A 19,460-nucleotide genomic window follows, 5' to 3' on the forward strand; every position below is an offset into this window, starting at 1 on the left:
CTACGGTAGCTAGCATATAAAGATTTGCCCATTTTTCATCTAATTTGTCTTCCCAATGGGGATTATTGCCTAATTCCTGGACTTCTGTATTAAATCTCACTTTCTTGACTTGGGGTTTCTTTTTCTCCTGACCCTTCCTAATAATCGAATTTCTTTTCTCTGGGGTAAGAGGATTTTCATAGTTTGCCTTACGGACAAAAATCCCTTCTTCTAGTTCTGCTGGATATTTGGAGGAAGAGGTTCCCTTTTCTTTAGGTGTACTATCTAATTTGTGGTAGGGGCCCTGATCCTGATTCCGATTGTTCGGAAAATTTTAGGGTTTATGCAGAATCACTTGGGTGTTTCAATTAGGGTTTCCTTATTGATTAATTATCATACTAAGTATTAATTTTAATGAGAGTTGTTACATTTGGTCCTTCAATTCTTCAAGAACCAATCCTAAATCAATCCAAGGTAAGGTTTATATCACACTTGTTATGTTATTTCTTTTTTTATTCCAATGCAAAACCCTAGACATCCAAACAATGTGTGTTTTCTTCATGATTGATGAATGTGTGATAATTACTATAGAATGAATGAATGTGTAATGATTGTTTGATGGTTGTGATATTAGGGACATGATAGAACTGTTGGATTGATTGATTTGATTCCTGACACTGTTGATTTCTGGGGGTTTCTGTTCATGGAAACCTTGAAGAATGGAATTTATGATTGTCAAACTTTGTGAAGTCACACAGTTTGTCGGTATTTGTTAAATATAACTTATGTCTGCACTTAATTAAAAACACATGATCCGCACTTGTGATTTATTTAAAGTGGTTCGCACTTGATGATGATATACAGTCCGCACTTGTGATCCTTGAAAGATGTCCGCACTCATGATGTTTGAACCTGTCCGCACTTGTGAATTCTTTAACATGTCTGAACTTACAACCTTTTAATATGTCCGCACCTATAACCCTCTTAAAATCTCCGCACTTATAATTTTAAAAAGGTTCGCACATATATAATTAAGTACATGATCAGCATTTGTTAAATCATAATCTGCACTTGTTGAAGATACAATGGTTCGCACATATTATGATACAATGGTCGGCACATATGATTCAATGGTGTCCGCACATATGACTTTTCAAGTTGTCCGCACATGTGACGTATAAAGAGTCTGCGCATTTGTTGAATTTGTAAGTTGTCCGCACTTAAACAAGGTTCGCACTTAGTGAATGGACATGGTCCACACATGTTGACGTCTATAATTGTCCGCACTTAAACAAGGTTGTCGGCACTTATAGTTGTCAGCACATAACCTAAGGTATCCGCACTTAAGAACTTATAAATTCTGAATAATATGATGTCCGAACATGTTTATAAATTTGTCAGGGTTTATATTGTACATCAAGTTCAAATTTGTCCGAGGTTGTATTGTACATCATGTTCAAATTTGTCCGAGTTTATATTGTACATCATGTTCAAATTTGTCCGAGGTTATATTGTACATCACGTTCAAATTTGTCCGAGTTTATATTGTACATCATGTTCAAATTTGTCCGGGTTTATATTGTACATCATGTTCAAATACTTCAGAACTTAAATTATGATTCAATATGTATCAGGTTTACATGTAATAGCATTGTGATGATATGTGATAATAATTGTTCTGAGCTTGCATGTTATGTCAGAGTTTCACAAAAGCATACTTCATGACATCAACTAGAGAATCTACTGTACTTACTGTATGACAAACTTGATAACATGATCACATTAAACACTTGTCGCTTGGACACTTACGGTATTGCAAACTCTACTTGTATACTTACCAACATTTAACCATTAAGTCGTGTGTAACGGACCTAACACTTACTTAAAGCGTAGACACGTTAACAATTACCGAGCAAACGAAGGTGAGTTCACTACTCTTTCACAAGCATGCGTCCCGAGGGGACAAACAAACTAATATTCCTGGGAGGAATACTTTTAAACGCTTTGGTTTAATTTCGATGTTAGTTAAAAACTCAACTCTATCACGAAAGTCCCAACTTACATACCGAGCTAGTTGCCTGGTGTCACACCCCAACCGATGGCGGAATTATCGGGGCGTGGCACTGAGCGAAACAGATTGTTCAAGAGAATCCACAACAACTATTAAATTACCAAATCTTTAATGTTAATATCCCATACTACTAACAGATAAAGTAAAAACAGTCATTACAGATAATGGTCTCAAAAACAAGTAAACTGTTCCAACAACTCGGATTTATTTAGCGTATTTCTAGACTTCGTACTTCGTTTCAGCAAGCATAACATCCTATCAACCTGTCACATACATTAAAATAAAGTCAATACATAAAATTTAAAGGTGAGTACATAAGTTTGAGTAGCATATAGTATAGCGAAAGCGTTTACGCATAACCAGCATGTAACACGTAGAAATGTGAATCAAGTAAGCTCTCGACAATGACGCATGCAACCGACATGATTGCGAGTTGTAGAATGCGCAACACATTTTCACCACCTTGAACATGTGAAGTAAGGCCCTTAACAACCCCTGAACAAACAGGTGCTGAGTCCAAACTATAGTATTCATCGAGTCACATATAACATGCGAGAGCGTTTAGCACTTATAAAAGAATTTGAGTATTGTGTGCGTTGTGGGTTGATATAGAGAACGTATGTAACACCCAAAAGTGCGTTAAGCGAAAAAGGGTTCGAGTATACTCACAGTGCATGTTTAAATAAGTAAACACAGACTTGAATTAGATTGAAGGGAACGCGTTGGAGTTAGCCTGAGCATAGAACAGTAGCATGAGCGTTGAACAGTGCGTAAACAGCGTGTCGGATGAGATAAGTGTCGAATGGTGGGTCGAACGGATGAATATCCATTCGAGCGGATGGTCATCCGGGAGGATGCTCATCCGGGCGGATGACAATTCGAATGGATGGCCATTCGAATGAGGCATGGGTGCTTGTAAATTGTTTCAAAAACTTTTGAAGTTTTCGTTTTAGTATTTAAACAAGTCATCCGGTCGGATGGTCATCCGGACGGATGACCATTCAACCGGATGGCTGTTCGATTGAGAGTTTGGTAGTTTGAAGTTTTGGTCAAAACGTTTTGAAAAAGGATTAGTTTAAGGGACATGTCACCTGGTCGAATAGTCATTCGATCGGATGTTCATACGATCGGATGGCCACTCGAGTGGGCGATCTGATTGTTTGAAAAATTCACAAAAGTTTTCTAAGTTCAAAAGTTTGAGTTTTAACAGAGACGGCATAACGACGTGTCAAAACAACGGAAACACTCCAAGTCCAGCTCACTCGATCGGATGGGAATCACCCCATCCGTTCAGATTCGCTGTTCTTGATGGAGTTTCATGTTCAACCCGTAAATTGGTCATCTCTTCGGTGGGAATCCATTCTCAGACCGGTTCTCAACTAGTGAATGAGAAGAGAGCCTGAATGAGCCTAGATTCCACCGGTTTTGTGAAGAAAGTGAAGAAAGGTTTGAAATAAGTTGAAAATGTTTAGATCTTGTTGAGATTAATGTTGATTAGTGTGGAAATCCTTTAGATCTGAACCAATCTTGATGAGATGACGTCACACAACCGATTGCATAAGCAACTGAGATGATGTCACCTTCAAGGGGTCCAAATCAGGTGATTTCAAGATGAAAACCAGTGATTTTGATGGAGAAGATGATGAAGAAGTGTGTAGCGATGATGAAAGTACAAGATTTAGAGAGAAATACTTAGGAAATAGCCTTGAATCAAGAGAAAAGTGTCTGAGAATGACTTGGGAGCGAGTTGGTCGAATGGAGCTGTCACATCAGTGAACAGTGGCGTGTACGGACACTATTTATAGGCTGAGAGAGAGATTAAGACGGTGGAGATGAGTGTTGAATGGGCGTCCGGTCGGATGGCCATCCGATCAGATGGTCATCCGGACGGATGTCCATTCGGTCGGATGTCCAGTCGGACAACCGTGATGTATGAGTTAGTTTTCCAACTTTTGTTTCGTATATTAAGCGTTGCGTTGCATTTAAGCGAGTTGCGAGTAAGCGTTGTGTTGAGATAACCACATAACATTGAAAAAGTAATCACACAAATAACACACATAATAACAAAGATGCATAAAAGTAAATCTGCGTGTCGAGTTTGCGTTGAGATAGCGTTGCGATAACATTTAGTATAAACAAATGATGTAATATGCGATAAAATGCGTTTAAATAGTATGCGTTGTAAGTAGCGTTAAAATGCGATAACTGCGTTTTGAATGCGTTGTAAAACATAGTTTAAAATAGTCAACCTATGGCGATAATCGAAGTCTCGAGAGTACAAGTCAATTTAGCAAGAAATATGGTATCTGTCATTTCTTATTATAATGACCTGAAAAGTCGGGTTGTTATAGCTCCCCCATACTTTAGGAAATTTCGTCCCGAAATTAAGGCGCAGGCGTAACAAAGAGATGTGGATATTTAGCTTTCATATCACTTTCGAGTTCCCAAGTGAACTCAGCGCCGCGTTTGCCTTCCCAGCGAACCTTCACTATAGGAATGTGAGAGCGTCGAAGTTTCTCGATCTCTTGGTCCATGATTTCTACTGGCTTTTCCACAAAGTGTAGAGTTTCGTTAACTTGCAAATCCTCGAGAGGGACATGCAGATTTTCTTCGGCTAGGCCTTTTTTGAGGTTCGAGACGTAGAAAGTTGGATGTACGTTGCTGAGTTCCTCCGGTAATTCGAGTCGGTAGGCCACTTTGCCAATTCTTTCCAGAATCTTAAAGGGTCCAACGTATCGTGGTGCTAGCTTTCCTTTCTTGCCGAATCGGATCACCCCTTCCAAGGTGATCCTTCGGTCGCTTTGGGATTCTTCTTAGTAGCTCCTTCGGTCGCTTTGGGTTTGTTGTCTACTGGCTTGACTAGCTTAGGACATTCTGTCTTGAAATGTCCAGCTTCTCCACAATTGTAACAAATTATGGATTTCTTTCTGCAGTTCTCTTCACGATGTCCTATCGTTTTGCAAAAATTGCAAAGTTTGTTACATTTTCCAAAATGTTTCTTTTTGCAAATTTTGCAGAATGGCAAAGTTGAAGATTGCCCTGCACCTCTTTTCTTGAAACTACTATTACCCACCCTATATCCTTGGGTAATTTTCTGAGCTAGTTCCTTCTTCCTGTCTTCATCTCTTGTGCGTATCAATTCATCAGTCAGAGTGTTAGCTAATTCTACAACATCGTCAATAGTGCGAGGTCTCGCAGCCTTAACGATATTGCGAATTTCGCTAATTAATCCCCTAATATAACGAGAAATGAGTACCGGTTCTGGCGAAGCCAGGGTAGGTACCACTCTCGCATATTCGAAGAATGTCGAAGTATAACCACGACAATCTACACCTAACATCCGATGAGTTAGGAACTTATTTGCCATTTGTTCCTTTTCGTATTCGGGACAGAATTTTCTTTCGACAAGACTCTTAAATTCTTCCCAATTCATCGCATAGGCCACCATTCTTCCTTTTGCTTGTAGCACTGTGTTCGTCTACAGAGATTTTGTACGTCGTTTTCAACACAGAAATCAATTGCCAATGTCTGCTATTTAAACTGATTTTTGGACAGGCTTACGGACCGTATGGCATTTCCCCTTACGGTCCGTAAGGGGTGCAGTCTAATTACGTAGACTAGCTGGAAACGGGACTAGCTTGCATGAATCATCTAAAAATCGAAATTCAATCTGTACAACACATTTTTAAGATAATTATCAATAGGTGATGAAAGAATGGTTAACCGGGCAGGGTTAACTCACTGATCTCGTCAAGAAGGGTTAATCCCTTCCTCTCGAGGATCACTGGCTGGATCACCGGTGGGTTGATCTCCTGCACAAGGAAACAAACCGTGACTCGTAACAAGGAGGATGGGGTGGGGGGTGCTCCTTGTTACCACTCTCCGGCGTGAGAATCAGTAATTTGCTTGGGAAGCAAAGTAAGATAGTAGTAGTAGTGAGAGAGTTGTGAAGAGATACCTCAAACCTGGTTTGGGGTTGGTATTTATAGCCGAGGAGTGAAGGAGGAGGTGGATGGATAGACTGACGGCATGCTGCACCTTTGCAGGTGTGTCAGACATGTCGGCCGGGGAGACGACGCCACGTCAGTCTGTCGCTTACGTAGACCTGACAGGTGACTGCCATTGGTTCCACTTGCACTGTGGTGTCAGTCCCACTTGTTGAGCGTATAGGATGCGGTGCGAGCCGCATCGCTGCCTGCGGTAACATCTGATGTTATCGCGTCTCTTGCTTGTGATCAAGAAATACGCGAGATGCGGTGCTGGCCGCATCGTCGCCTGTGGTGACTGTTGCTGTTATCCAGCTTCCTTGTATTGATAGAAGTGTTCACTGGACGCGGTGCGAGGCCGCATCGCTGTGAATACTTCCGTTTTCATACACCAGATGTGATGCTATGTCGCATCACTCTACTGTTCTCATGTTCCAGGTAAGTCCTCCTTCATCACTAGATAGATTGGATTCAACCCTTTTGTCGACGCATTCTCGCATGGGCACAAGTAGGTTGTTGGCTGGTGGGGGTTTTGATAAGGGTCATGGTCACTCGCGGTCGATGCTGACGCGAGATCTGGGACCATACCCCTTCAAGTCCCCCCAGTCTAGTGTTGCTGCCACATGCAAGGTGTATGTGGGAGGAGTACTGGACTATGGTGTTTAGAAGGTAGTTTGGAGTCTGGAGAAGATCCTAGACCATGTGGATGGTATTCTCTGTTTGTAAATCAAGCTGGAGGTCTGGAAGGGTCATTTGACGCCTCTTTCGTACCGGTGAAAATGTTTCGTCTGATGCGAAATTCTCAGCCGTTGGCTGGTTGCCACCTGTTGGTGTGCCGAACCAAGTGTGGGAATTAGTTGGAGGAAGTGTACAAACTTCGAACCAATCTCTGAGATGGTGGTTGAAGGTGTGCACAAACTTCGAACCAACCTTTGAGGTGGTGAACGAAGAAGAGAGCGTGTTGCTCCCATGATTGGATATCTAATGATGATTCCTTTCGTGGGGTGTTCATGTTCTTCCCATTAGCTCTCAAGTAACCGCGCGTCCTTTGCGGTTACCTCGTTGCTTGACATTGTTGGCCACGGTTGTGGGAACAATGTTGGGTACTTGCGTCATTGTTGGCCATGTTTGGTCGAACAATGTGATTCTGGATAATGGTCAAATAAACATGGTCATAGGCATGGTAATGCCTACCATTGTTTATTCTATCCAACTTACAAGTAGGGTAACAAAGTCATAAGCAGACTTCTTACCGCTTGTTCGATCGCTTGTTGTTCGACAAGGGCTCGTATGATCATTGGGGATCTCGTCCACATCTCTTCCTTAGGCACCTTCCTTCATGCTCCAATACCGAGGAGTTTTCCTTGGAGTAGTTTCGTTCCTCGATGTGGAGTTAGTTGTGGCTCTTCCGTAGCAACCATTTGCGGAAGCTATGGTTATGTCTGCAGCGGCTCATGAGTGTCTGCGGTTTTGCATTCCCATATTTGCTCGAAACGGGTGTGTTGCTCGGATGTGGCTCTTGAAGGTTCAGGAGTCAGGGTTGCTGATGTGCGTGCGCGTACATTCCCTTCCTTCTTCTTGTTAAAGAAGGTGTTCATGCACCCTCTGTGGTTGTGAACCGGACAGGAGGGATTTGAAGCTTGAAGAGAATGAAGGCAATGCGGTTTACCTGTTTCTGAGATGCGGTTCAGTCCAAAGAACAACGCTGGTTCTGAGTATCTGACACACCTGAACGGGCTCGTGTGTGTCATTTCCGCATATTCCACGTGTGCTCGTGGGTAGTGCGGATAGGTATTATACCCCTTTATAGTGTGGAGATATATATTTTTGCCTATTTTTAGGGGTATGTAAAAAAACGACATGCGGTATGGGTTATGGTGCGGGAACCAGAGAAACCGCATGCCGCTTATAGTTGGATAATGTAGTCGCTTTTTGTTGCATACGTGGCTGATCTCACGTGTGAGTTGGTGGAAGTTGGTGAGATCATTCTGGCATGTGCTGAAATGAAAGGACATTTGCACTGCCCGAGGCATTAAATGCACTGTAGCAAGGAGTGTAAAGGTCTCTCTTGTCAGGCGCGTGGGCGGCCACGCGCGCGTGATAACTGTCAGCGGAAACGACGCTTGACACGTGGTGTCGCGTAATTCGTTCTTTTTGAACATGATGATTCGTTTTCTCCCTCCGCATTAATTGCGATGGGTATATAAGGGGAAACCGTTCGTGGTTTCCCCTCACTTGTTCGAAATTTCAAAAATTTTCCAGTGAGAGAAAACATTTCCTTTGTCTTCTCCGACGATATTTCTGAACTTCCGGTGAGGTTGAGTCGAGTGTTTCCACTCACTTTCTTCCGTTTCTTCGATATTTCTGATGGCTGAACCATCAAATCCACATAATGTGGAAGGTGAAAACCCTGAACAGCCGGTTGTGGCGGCTGATGAAGATGAAGATGATGATGGTGGTGCCGTCGGTGGTGGGTTACCGGTGTTGAAGTGGTCAAAGGGTAGTTTTAAAAACCTGATGACCACCGTTCATATGGCCGACGAGTGGGAGGCTACTTACCCACAAGAGGGGGATACCGGTGCCGATGCTCCGGCCGGTTATATTACTTTGTGGGCAGATTTTTTCACCGAAGGCAACCTTCGGTTGCCGGTGACGGTGTTTGTTGCGGATGTGTTGGAGTACTACCATCTCCATATCTCCCAACTTAGTCCCTTTGGGATGTTCCGAATCAGGAACTTTGAGTATACCTTCCGTGCCCATGGCTTGCCCATTAGTGTTGAAAATTTCCGGCGATTTTACCAGTTGACGGTGAACACTGGTTTTTTCTCTTTTACTCAACGTCATGGGAGTTTGAAGTTGATGACACCTCCGAAGGGTGTGACCCATTGGAAGATGAAGTTCTTCTATGTTAAAGCCTGTGCGGTATATGCCAATATGACTTTCCGGGATGTCAATATTGGTGTTACTGATGAGGACATTCCTGTTGCCACCGCGAAGACTGTGGATTGGTTTTCTAGGCTGCGGCCTATTGAACTCAAGAAGTTAGACAATAACCAGCTGTGGGTGTTGCGGATGATGCTTACGAGGCCGGATAGGAAGGCAAGACCCGTTCTGCGGGAAAAGAGTGGTGGTAAGCCTGTTGCTTTTTATTGTTTTTCTTGCTTCGTTATCCTTGTAGTAATATGCATGCATGTGTTGTATCAGTGGATGCGGTTGGCTTGTGGAGGATGTTTGAGCCTGATTTCAAGGGCCAAGTTGATCTGATTCCGGTTGAGTTACGGGAAGGTTTCAATCTAGAAATTGTTGGTAACTTCCATGTACCCAAACGTGATGTGTTGAGGGCACCCGTGCCAGAATGCGAAAAAGGTATTTTCCAAGTTGTACTTGTTTTCCAAGTTTACCCTCGTAATTTATTTGCTTGATTTCTCCCATGCAGCTATCCTTGCGGACTTGGGGAAGTTTGAAAAGCGCATCCCTAAGAAGCATGTGGAGAAGAAGCAGGTGAAGAAAACCACGCGGGGTCGTGGTAAGGGGAGGGCTGAAGGCTCAGATGCCCCTTCTTTGGTGTCTCAGGCCGCAGGTACCTATCGATCTTGTTATCGCAGATATACCGATTACGTGGTAGTATCTGATACCCTTGAGGGTTTGGGTGTTCTAGGTAGTGGTGCGGCTGTGGGCGGAACTGCTACGGGTCCCCCCGTTGTTGGTGATAAGAGAGAACCAGAGCAAAAGGCTGCTGGTGGTGGTGAACCAAAACGTCGGAAACTGCAGTCTAAAAGGGCTGTTTCGGCGCAAAAGAAACCTGCGGTTGCTGCTGGTAAGTGTAACTTTTTGCATTGTTTGCATGCACAATGTGTTAGATTAACAATTATTGTTCTTTGCATTGCAGAATCCCAAGATGCAGGTTTTTCATTTTTTGATTTTCCTTCGTCTCCCACGCATACCGCTGCTGCGGACTCGGGGGTGCCGAAGGAGCCTGTGGTGCCCAAGGAGCCTGCGGCACCTTTTGTTGGGCCGGTTCGCGATCCCACCGTGCAGGTGGAGAAGACGGTGGAGAAGACTGCTTCCCAGATTTTTGATACTGTGGATTCCTCCGACAATCTGATCTCTCCCAATGAGGGTGATGGATTGGACTTGAGGTTTTCAGATGCTGGGAAACAGAAGTCTGATGCTGAGGTGCGGCAGCATGGTGCTGAGCCACAGAAACCTTCTGCTGGAGAGAAGGTTACCAGTTCTACTTCCGGTGGTGCGGGTTATGACGGACCTACGATTCAGCCTGGAGAGTCTGAATTAGAGTATTATTACCGCACCTATACGCAGGATCGAAGTACAGCGTATCATCGACCCCCCTGGACTGTTATGCAGGGGGATGATATTTCTAACGATCCTTCGGCCCTGCAAGGAGATTCTGGGTGGTCTGGGCACCCCCTTTGAAACTGAGCGTGCCCGTGCCGCACCCCGTGAGCTGCGCATCAACCAACTTTCTACAATGCTAGTAGGAAGTTCCATTGTGGCGAATGCCATTTTGGAAGACTACAAAGTATTGGGCCGCAGGGAAGAAGAAACTGCTTGTTTGCGGGCTGAAGCGGAAGAGTTGGTGAAAGCTGCTCGTGAGGGTGCGGAGCAGCTTGAAAGGGATAGAGCTGCTTTTGAGAAGCAGAAACAGACCTCGGAGTGGGCTGCCACTGCGCAGCTGAAACAGGTTCGTACTCTTGCCAAACTCCTTTCTGATGAACGCAAGAGTTGGAACGAAAAGTTTTCCAATGAGCGCAAGAAGTGGAATGATTCTTGGGCTAAGCAGAATGACACTTTGTTTCGTACTCGTCAGGAGCTGACAAATGCCAAGGCAGCGAATGCTGCTTTGATCAAAGAGAAGGCTGCAGCCGAGGCGGTTGCGGTTAAATCGCAACAAGCAGAGGCCCGGGCTGTTAAGGTGCTAGGAGAGGCCAAGGAAGCGGGGGCTCATGCTGCAAAGGCCCTTGAGGAGGCCAAAGAGAGGGAGAGCCGTTCTTCTAAGGCTCTTGAAGAGGCGAATGCTGAGCGCACCCGTTTGGATAAAGTTGTTGCCAGCCTTCAGGTATGATTCGTTACCTCTGTTGTATATTTCTCTGCCTTTTGAGAATGTTTACTGAGTAAACTGTTTTCTGCTCTTTGAAAGGCTGAAGTTCAGGCCCGGGAGATCGCGGTTACAGACCTCACAGCCCGCGTGACTGCAGCGGAAGAACGAGCTAATGCTGCTGTTGAGGCCAGAGATGCTCTGACCTCTTCGTTTAACCAACTGGAGGCTGACCGTGAATGGATGCGGAGTTACGGTATCGCGCATGTAAGTATCCTTTGCCTTTATATTTGCTTGGATTAGTATCCGAGTCTTATCATCCTGTTATTGCAGATTGTTCAGGCTATCATGGATGCACCTGAGACCGCAACTGGTTTGGACTTGGTCAAGGAACGTGCCCGCGATGCCGGTTTTAAAGCTGGTTATAGCCACTGTGTCAGTCATATGAACGTCATGTCTGAAGGCGGTTTTACCGCAGAGCGATCCAGGTTTCGTGATGTGGACACCGAAGGTCGCCTTAACGCGGCTGTAGCCTCCTTTTATGATACGTCCCTCTCTTGTGTGGAGAAGTTGGACGAATGTTTAGAGGCTGCGGATTACGTTGACCGGTTGCGGATGCTGTATGCCGATGCAGAAGAGGAAAATCCCGCTGGTGGCGGCCAAGATGGCGCGGGTATCAGTGGTACAAAATAGGGTTTAGGTTGGCTAGTGTGCCCCATTTTTTGCTTTCCTTTTGTAAATGTGGGAAACTTTATGTAAATCCATTAAGCATCGCGTGGGTGCTTGAATTTTTTGAATATAAAGTTTGTTGTTCAATTTGTACAAGTGTTTTTAATTCTTGCATGTATGAACGTATATATGCGGAACTTTACCCATTTGTGAATGGGGTCAAATATACTCCATACCTTTGTCGTATGAGTACGCGTTAATTCCATTGTTTACCTTTTTAGGGTTTAGGAATTAAGTTTTGTAAAACGTGTATGTCCGGAACTCTACCCATTTGTGAATGGGGTCAAGTATACTCCATACATTTTTCGTATGAATACGCGTCAATTCCATTATTTACCTTTTTAGGGTTTAGGAATTGTGTAAGTTTTGTAAAAACTTGTCTATCCAGCCGGATAGACAGTTGATATTCTGCCTTTTGGTGGCCTATTACAATATTTGTGTGTGGTTGACACTTTGTGTGGGTATCGCGAATGAAGATTTTGCCAATCTGTTTTTGCGGATACCGCAAAGTGGAACACGCATTTGTAATAGTAGTAACAAACAATATTGCATTGAATCGTTCGTTTATTTAATTGCAAATGGCCTGCGGCCCGATAGGTTACATGAAAATGTAAAAACATGGCTTACATGTAACAACGTCTGAGCTGTTGTGCGTTCCATGTACGTGCGATAAGTTCGCCTTCTAACGTTTGCAATTTGTACGCGCCTTTTCCCAAGACCTCATTGATGAGGTAGGGTCCTTCCCACTTGGGGGCAAGTTTCCCTGGGCGTTCAGCATTAGATGCTTCATTGTCACGGAGGACGTAGTCTCCCGGGTTGAAAGTACAAGCGTGGACACGCGAGTTGTAGTACTTTTCTAGTTTGGATTTGTACTTAGCCTCATTGATGGCAGCGTTTTCACGCCTTTCTTCCAAAAGGTCTAAGTCGATCCTGCATTCCATACTGTTGTCTATTTTTTCAATAGCCAACATTCTGGGTGAAGGGAGGCCTACTTCCGCGGGGATCACCGCTTCTGAGCCATAGACTAGGCTGAAGGGTGTTTCCCCATTGCTTGTTTTTGGGCTTGTGCGGTGAGCCCATAGGATACTTGGGAGTTCATCGACCCAGCCACGCCTGGCTGTTCCCAACCTTGCTTTGATGCCCTCGACCAGACTTTTGTTGATACTCTCAACTTGGCCGTTTCCTTGCGGATGTGCCACGGATGAGAATATATGTTCAATGTGTAGTTCTTCTAGCCATTTTGAAATTCGTCAGCAGCAAAGTTGGTGCCATTATCGGTAACGATGCACATTGGTAGACCGAAACGGCAGATGATGTGTTCCCATATGAATTTTCTTGTTATCATAGCAGTGGTTGAGGCGAGCGGTTTTGCCTCTGCCCATTTTGTGAAGTAATCGACCGCTACTATGATAAATTTGACTGCACCTGGTGCGTCAGGGAAAGGTCCCACAACGTCGATTGCCCATTTCTGGAAGGGCCATGCGGTGGTGACCAGGACCAGGTTGTTTTTGAGGCGCAAAGTTTTTGGAGCATGTCGTTGACAGTTGATACATTTGCGCAGCTCTTTGACGGCGTCCAGGTGCATGCCGGGCCAGTAATACCCAGCATTCATGATTTTGGCCACTACCATGCGTGGTCCTGCGTGTATGCCGCACATACCCTCGTGTATCTCTCTTATGAGGTATGTGGCATCCTGGGGGTTGACGCATCGTAGTAGTGGCCCTAGGTATGATTTGCGGTATAAGATACCGTCTCCCATTTGATAATGGCACGCTTTGTATTGTAGCTTGCGTGCCTCCGATTTACTTTCGGGAGTCACACCTGATTGCAAATATGCAATTATTGGTGTCATCCACGACGTTGTCCCGTATTGGATGACGTTGACCTGGCGCAGGGGTACTGAAGGATTTTGTAGAATTTCGATACGTATTTCCTTTGCCATGTGTTGGAAGCTGGTGGATGCAAGTTTGGAGAGTGCATCTGCGGATTTGTTTTCACTCCTGTTAATATGTCGGATATTAAACGAAGTGAACTTTGATGTTAGTTGCAGGGCTTGCTCGAGGTAGAGGATCATGATATCCCCATTTGCGGCATAGTCGCCGCGTATCTGTCCTGCAACTAACAAAGAGTCGACGTGTTCTTCCAGATGTTGCACGCCGAGTTTAACTGCTAAACGTAGTCCTGCCAGTAGGGCTTCATATTCGGCCTCGTTGTTTGTGCTTTTGAAATCGAGGCGGATTGCATACGTAAGCTCTTGACCATCGGGGCTGACGAGTCGCAGACCTGCGCCCGCTCCTTCCTCGTTGGAGGCACCATCGGTGAATAGTGCCCAGGTTTCTGAGGAAGATGGCGTTGGTGCAGGGTTTTGTGCTTCTTCGCATTCTTGGATGCGATTCACCGGTACTTCGGCGGCGAAATCAGCTAAGATTTGGCCTTTAATTGCGGGGCGCGGTTTGTAGTTCAGCGTGTGTGCGCCCAGCTCTATTGCCCATTTTGCTAATCTCCCAGAGATGTCAGGTTTGGATAGGATCGGGCCGATCCTGTAATTGGTTAGCACTGTGATGACGTGATTTGCGAAGTAGCGTCGCAACCGCCTTGAAGCGTGCACCAATGCTAATACCAATTTTTCCATTATTGAGTACCTTGTTTCTGGGTCGTTGAGCATCTTGCTGATATAATAGATGGGTGTTTGAACCCCCTCCCGCTCCACTATCAACACCGCACCCACCGCGTTGTCCGCGGCGGATAGGTATAATATGAGTGGCTCATCTTTGCGTGGTGCGGTTAAGGTTGGGAGTTGTATCAAACACTCCTTCATTTCCCGGAAAGCGTTTTCAGCCTCTGCGGTCCGCTAGAATTGTTCTTTCTTTAAACAGTTCCGCAGGGTTTTGATGAAAGGATATGACTTAGCTGCGTGGTTGGCTAAGAATCTGTTGAGTGCTGCTAGCCTGCCGGCTAGTCGTTGCATATCTTTCATCGTTGAAGGCGATGGCATGCGCTCGATCGCTTGAACTTTCTCCGGGTTTACCTTGAATCCATCTTTAGTCACAATGAATCCAAGGAATTTGCCTTCTTCCATTCCAAACGAGCATTTCCCTGGATTAAGCTTTATGTTAACGCTTCGCAGAGTCTGGAGTGTTCTGTCAATGTCTGTGAGCATGGTATCCTCCTCCATGCTCATGATGACTAGGTCGTCCATGTAGATTTCGACACTTTTGCTTATTTGCCCGCGGAAAGTGTCATTCATCAGTTTTTGATAAGTCGCGCCCGCGTTGCGCAACCCAAATGACATTTTTGTATAACAGTAATTCCCGGTAGGAGTCCGGAATGCCGTTTTGTCTTCATCCTCGATTGCCATTTGTACCTGATGGTACCCTTTGTAGCAATCGAGGAAACACTTCCATCTGAATGGTGCGAGATTATCGACTTTTTCGTCGATTTCTGGAAGCGCGTAACAATCCTTGGGGCAGGCTTTGTTAAGGTCTTTGTAATCGACGCACATTCGCCAGCCCCCGGATGGTTTTTCTACCATGACCGGGTTGGATAACCAAGTCTGGTATTTTACTTCCCGCAGGATGCCTGCGGAGAGCAGTTCTTCGACCTGCTCTTGCATCGCCTGATTTTTAGCGGACCCAAGGTGGCGTTGGCCTTGGATCACCGGCTTGATACCTGGTAAGGTATTCAAGTGATGTTGCGCGATATCACGTGGGACCCCTGTCATGTCTGCGGGTGTCCACGCGAAAATGTCTTGGTTCCTGAAGAGAAGTTGCTTCAGGTGCGCTTTGGTGGTTGGGGACAAGGCATGACCCAATGTAACCTTTTGTTCTGGGTATCTCGCGTTGAGAACCCATTTTTCTGGTTGGTTGTTGGGGGTGGGCCTTGCGACCTTGGTCGGACGTAGCTCGTCCGACATCATGACGTCTTTTCGAGCGTAGATTATCGCGACCCCCGATTCGGTTGGGAAACCAACAGCAGAGTGGGGGACGGATGTAATCATATTGAAATCTCCTTGGGATTCTCTCCCAAGGAGTACGTCATATCTGGAGGTGTGAGGTAAAACCATGAAGTTTACCTCTTCTATTCTTGTGTGTCTTCCGCTGGTAAGACGCACAGGAAAAGTGATCTGGCCCAGGGGAAAGACAGTTTCCCCTGCAAACCCGGCCAATGGGTAATCTACGGCTTGCAACCAGTCTTTGTCCTCCTGGTCAAACTGGTTGAAGCATTGTTCGTAGATTATGTCAGAAGTACTGCCCGGGTCGATGAACAGACGCTCGGTGCAGTAGTGTGCCAGTTGGCCTGTGATAACGACGGCGCGCCTATCGCGCGGTCCGCCTCGGACTTTTGGAAAGACGACTGCTCGTCTTTCCAGTCATTGTCCGGCCTTCTCGCCGCTTTGTGCGGCCTACCTTTACCTCCGTTGATCATGTGGGTTGAGGCCACATACATGGTCCTCTTCCCTGAGGAGGTGCCTTCGCCATGAGGGGTGATGCGCTTGGTGGGTTTTTGTTCACCTGGCAGAAGGTGTTGCAGTTTCCCCTCTTTTAAGGCCCGCTCAATCTCCAGCCGGAGACTGATGCAGTTGTTTGTAGCGTGGCCCGAGTCCTTGTGATACTCACAATAGAGAGAGAGATCTTGGTTTTTCTTGGACTTCATTGGTTGGGCCGGTCGCAAGAATTGTGCGTCCGTAAGAAGGACTTCGCTTGGCGACACAGTGATCTCGGTCCAGTTTCGGTCCCGAGAATCTTTCTTTGGTGCCCGGTTGTCCCGTTGAGGACTGCGTTTCCTCGGGTCAAACGGGTTGGTTCGCGGGACGTATGGTTTGGAAATATCGCTATTCCCTACGTCCCGGTTGCGTTTATTGTTACGCTTGTACCCTTGGTTGGAAGTTTCGGCCTGGGGCTCCGCCTTTGCCATATGCGGTTCGAGGGGCCGCTGTGTCTGGGCATATGTCTTGACTGCGGCCATGACATCTTCCCATTTTTTAGGCAAACCTTATTTGCCAGAGATGGTCATAACCATCTGCTTATCCTTCACGGCCCTGATGAAATGGTTCCGTGCCATTTGATCTGCTACGTCGCCTATCTCTAGGCACTCTTTTTTGTATCGGACAACGAATGCTTCTAGGGATTCGTTGTCTCTGCGCCAGATATTCATGACGTCCAACGAGTCACGTGCGTGACGTCGTTGCTGGCTGAAATGAGCGAGGAACTTTGCATGAAAGTCCTCGAATAAGGCCAGTGATCCCACTGGCAAAGAATCGAACCAAGCCCTGGCCAGACCCGTAAGGGTCTGGGGGAAAAAATTGCACCAAGTGGGTTCATCCCACTGGCCATTGCACCCTGCGCCTATGAAAATGTTCATGTGGTCGTCCGGGTCGGATGAACCACTGTATTTCCCAACGTTGAATGGGAACTTTGTTGTGGTGACATGGGCGTGGGCTATTCGCGGGGCGAATTTGGAGTTTTCGGCCACAGCTTTCGGCCTATAGGGCTGGTTCTCAGGGCGTTTTGCAGCCCTGAGGTATGTGTTGCGTGGATGAGTGGGAGGTATATAGTTGTGTCCTCCCGGTCTGCTGCCAGTGTCGTGTGAATCCGCGTAATATGTATGATCGTCCGGGTCGGTACGATCATACCCTTTAGTATATGGTTGCGGGCCCAAGCGGCTCTGAATTCCAGAGCCATGTCGGGATGCGGACCGTCGCCTGTCCTCGTTGTAAGGACCTAGGCGGGTATGCACTGGTCCTCTGGTACGGGACTCGTACGAGGAATCGTCCTCGTTTATTGTGCGGACCTCACAGTAAGATGATCCGCGGTCTTCACGTCTGCTTCTTGAAGTTGGACGTGAATGTACCTTGCCTTCGTATTGTAGAATATGATCGGCATGGGTGTGCGGTGCTGGGGTCGGCCCAGCTTGTATTTACGCTTCCGCACAAGCGCGGTTGTATGTTGCGGCCAGCAGGGTGGCCTGCTGGTCATACCAGGTGTGGGGGTCCGTGTTCGGGGGGATCACAGATGCGTATTGTGATAAGTCGTGTCCGAACGTTAGGGATGGACCCCTTTGCGTGGATGTGCCGATATGGCCTGGATTTGGGTCCGGTGGGGCAGTCCCCGCATTTCCTGTGTTGGTGGGGAGTAGATTATCCCCGGTAGTATTGTTTTGGTGATCAGTCATGATTTTGAGAGAGGAAAAAGGATGATCGGAAAAGTGCTAAGAGTAGCGGTGGGCGTCAATGATGAAACAATGGTTAACCGGGCAGGGTTAACTCACTGATCTCGTCAAGAAGGGTTAATCCCTTCCTCTCGAGGATCACTGGCTGGATCACCGGTGGGTTGATCTCCTGCACAAGGAAACAAACCGTGACTCGTAACAAGGAGGATGGGGTGGGGGTGCTCCTTGTTACCACTCTCCGGCGTGAGAATCAGTAATTTGCTTGGGAAGCAAAGTAAGATAGTAGTAGTAGTGAGAGAGTTGTGAAGAGATACCTCAAACCTGGTTTGGGGTTGGTATTTATAGCCGAGGAGTGAAGGAGGAGGTGGATGGATAGACTGACGGCATGCTGCACCTTTGCAGGTGTGTCAGACATGTCGGCCGGGGAGACGACGCCACGTCAGTCTGTCGCTTACGTAGACCTGACAGGTGACTGCCATTGGTTCCACTTGCACTGTGGTGTCAGTCCCACTTGTTGAGCGTATAGGATGCGGTGCGAGCCGCATCGCTGCCTGCGGTAACATCTGATGTTATCGCGTCTCTTGCTTGTGATCAAGAAATACGCGAGATGCGGTGCTGGCCGCATCGTCGCCTGTGGTGACTGTTGCTGTTATCCAGCTTCCTTGTATTGATAGAAGTGTTCACTGGACGCGGTGCGAGGCCGCATCGCTGTGAATACTTCCGTTTTCATACACCAGATGTGATGCTATGTCGCATCACTCTACTGTTCTCATGTTCCAGGTAAGTCCTCCTTCATCACTAGATAGATTGGATTCAACCCTTTTGTCGACGCGTTCTCGCATGGGCACAAGTAGGTTGTTGGCTGGTGGGGGTTTTGATAAGGGTAATGGTCACTCGCGGTCGATGCTGACGCGAGATCTGGGACCATACCCCTTCAATAGGGTTTAACCCCCTTGAGTTTTAGGGGCCCTGATCCTGATTCTGATTATTCTGAAAATTTTAGGGTTAGTGTAGAATTACTTGGGTGTCTCAATTAGGGTTTTCTTATTGACTAATTATCATCCTAATTATGGATTTTGATGAGAGTTATTACATCCTCCCCACCTTAAGAAAAAAAATCTCGTCCTCGAGATTCACTGAAATAGATGAGGGTATTTCTGCTTTATTTCAGTTCCCAAGTATATTCTGGTCCCCTCTTTGAATTCCACTTGACTTTCACCAGTACTAGTCGCTTGTGCTTGAGAAACTTGACTTTTCGATCTTCTATTTGTAAAGGTTTTTCTATGAATTTCAGCTTTTCATTTACCTCTACGTCTTGAAGAGGTACTACCAGGGATTCGTCTGATAGACATTTCTTGAGATTGGATACATGAAATACATCATGTACTCCAGCTAGTTCTTCTGGTAGTTGTAAGCGATAAGCTACTGGTCCTATTCGTTGGATCACTGGGAATGGTCCAACATATCTGGG

The sequence above is a fragment of the Helianthus annuus genome, chromosome 8, assembly GCF_002127325.2.
Source record: "Helianthus annuus cultivar XRQ/B chromosome 8, HanXRQr2.0-SUNRISE, whole genome shotgun sequence".
Lineage (NCBI taxonomy): Eukaryota > Viridiplantae > Streptophyta > Magnoliopsida > Asterales > Asteraceae > Helianthus > Helianthus annuus.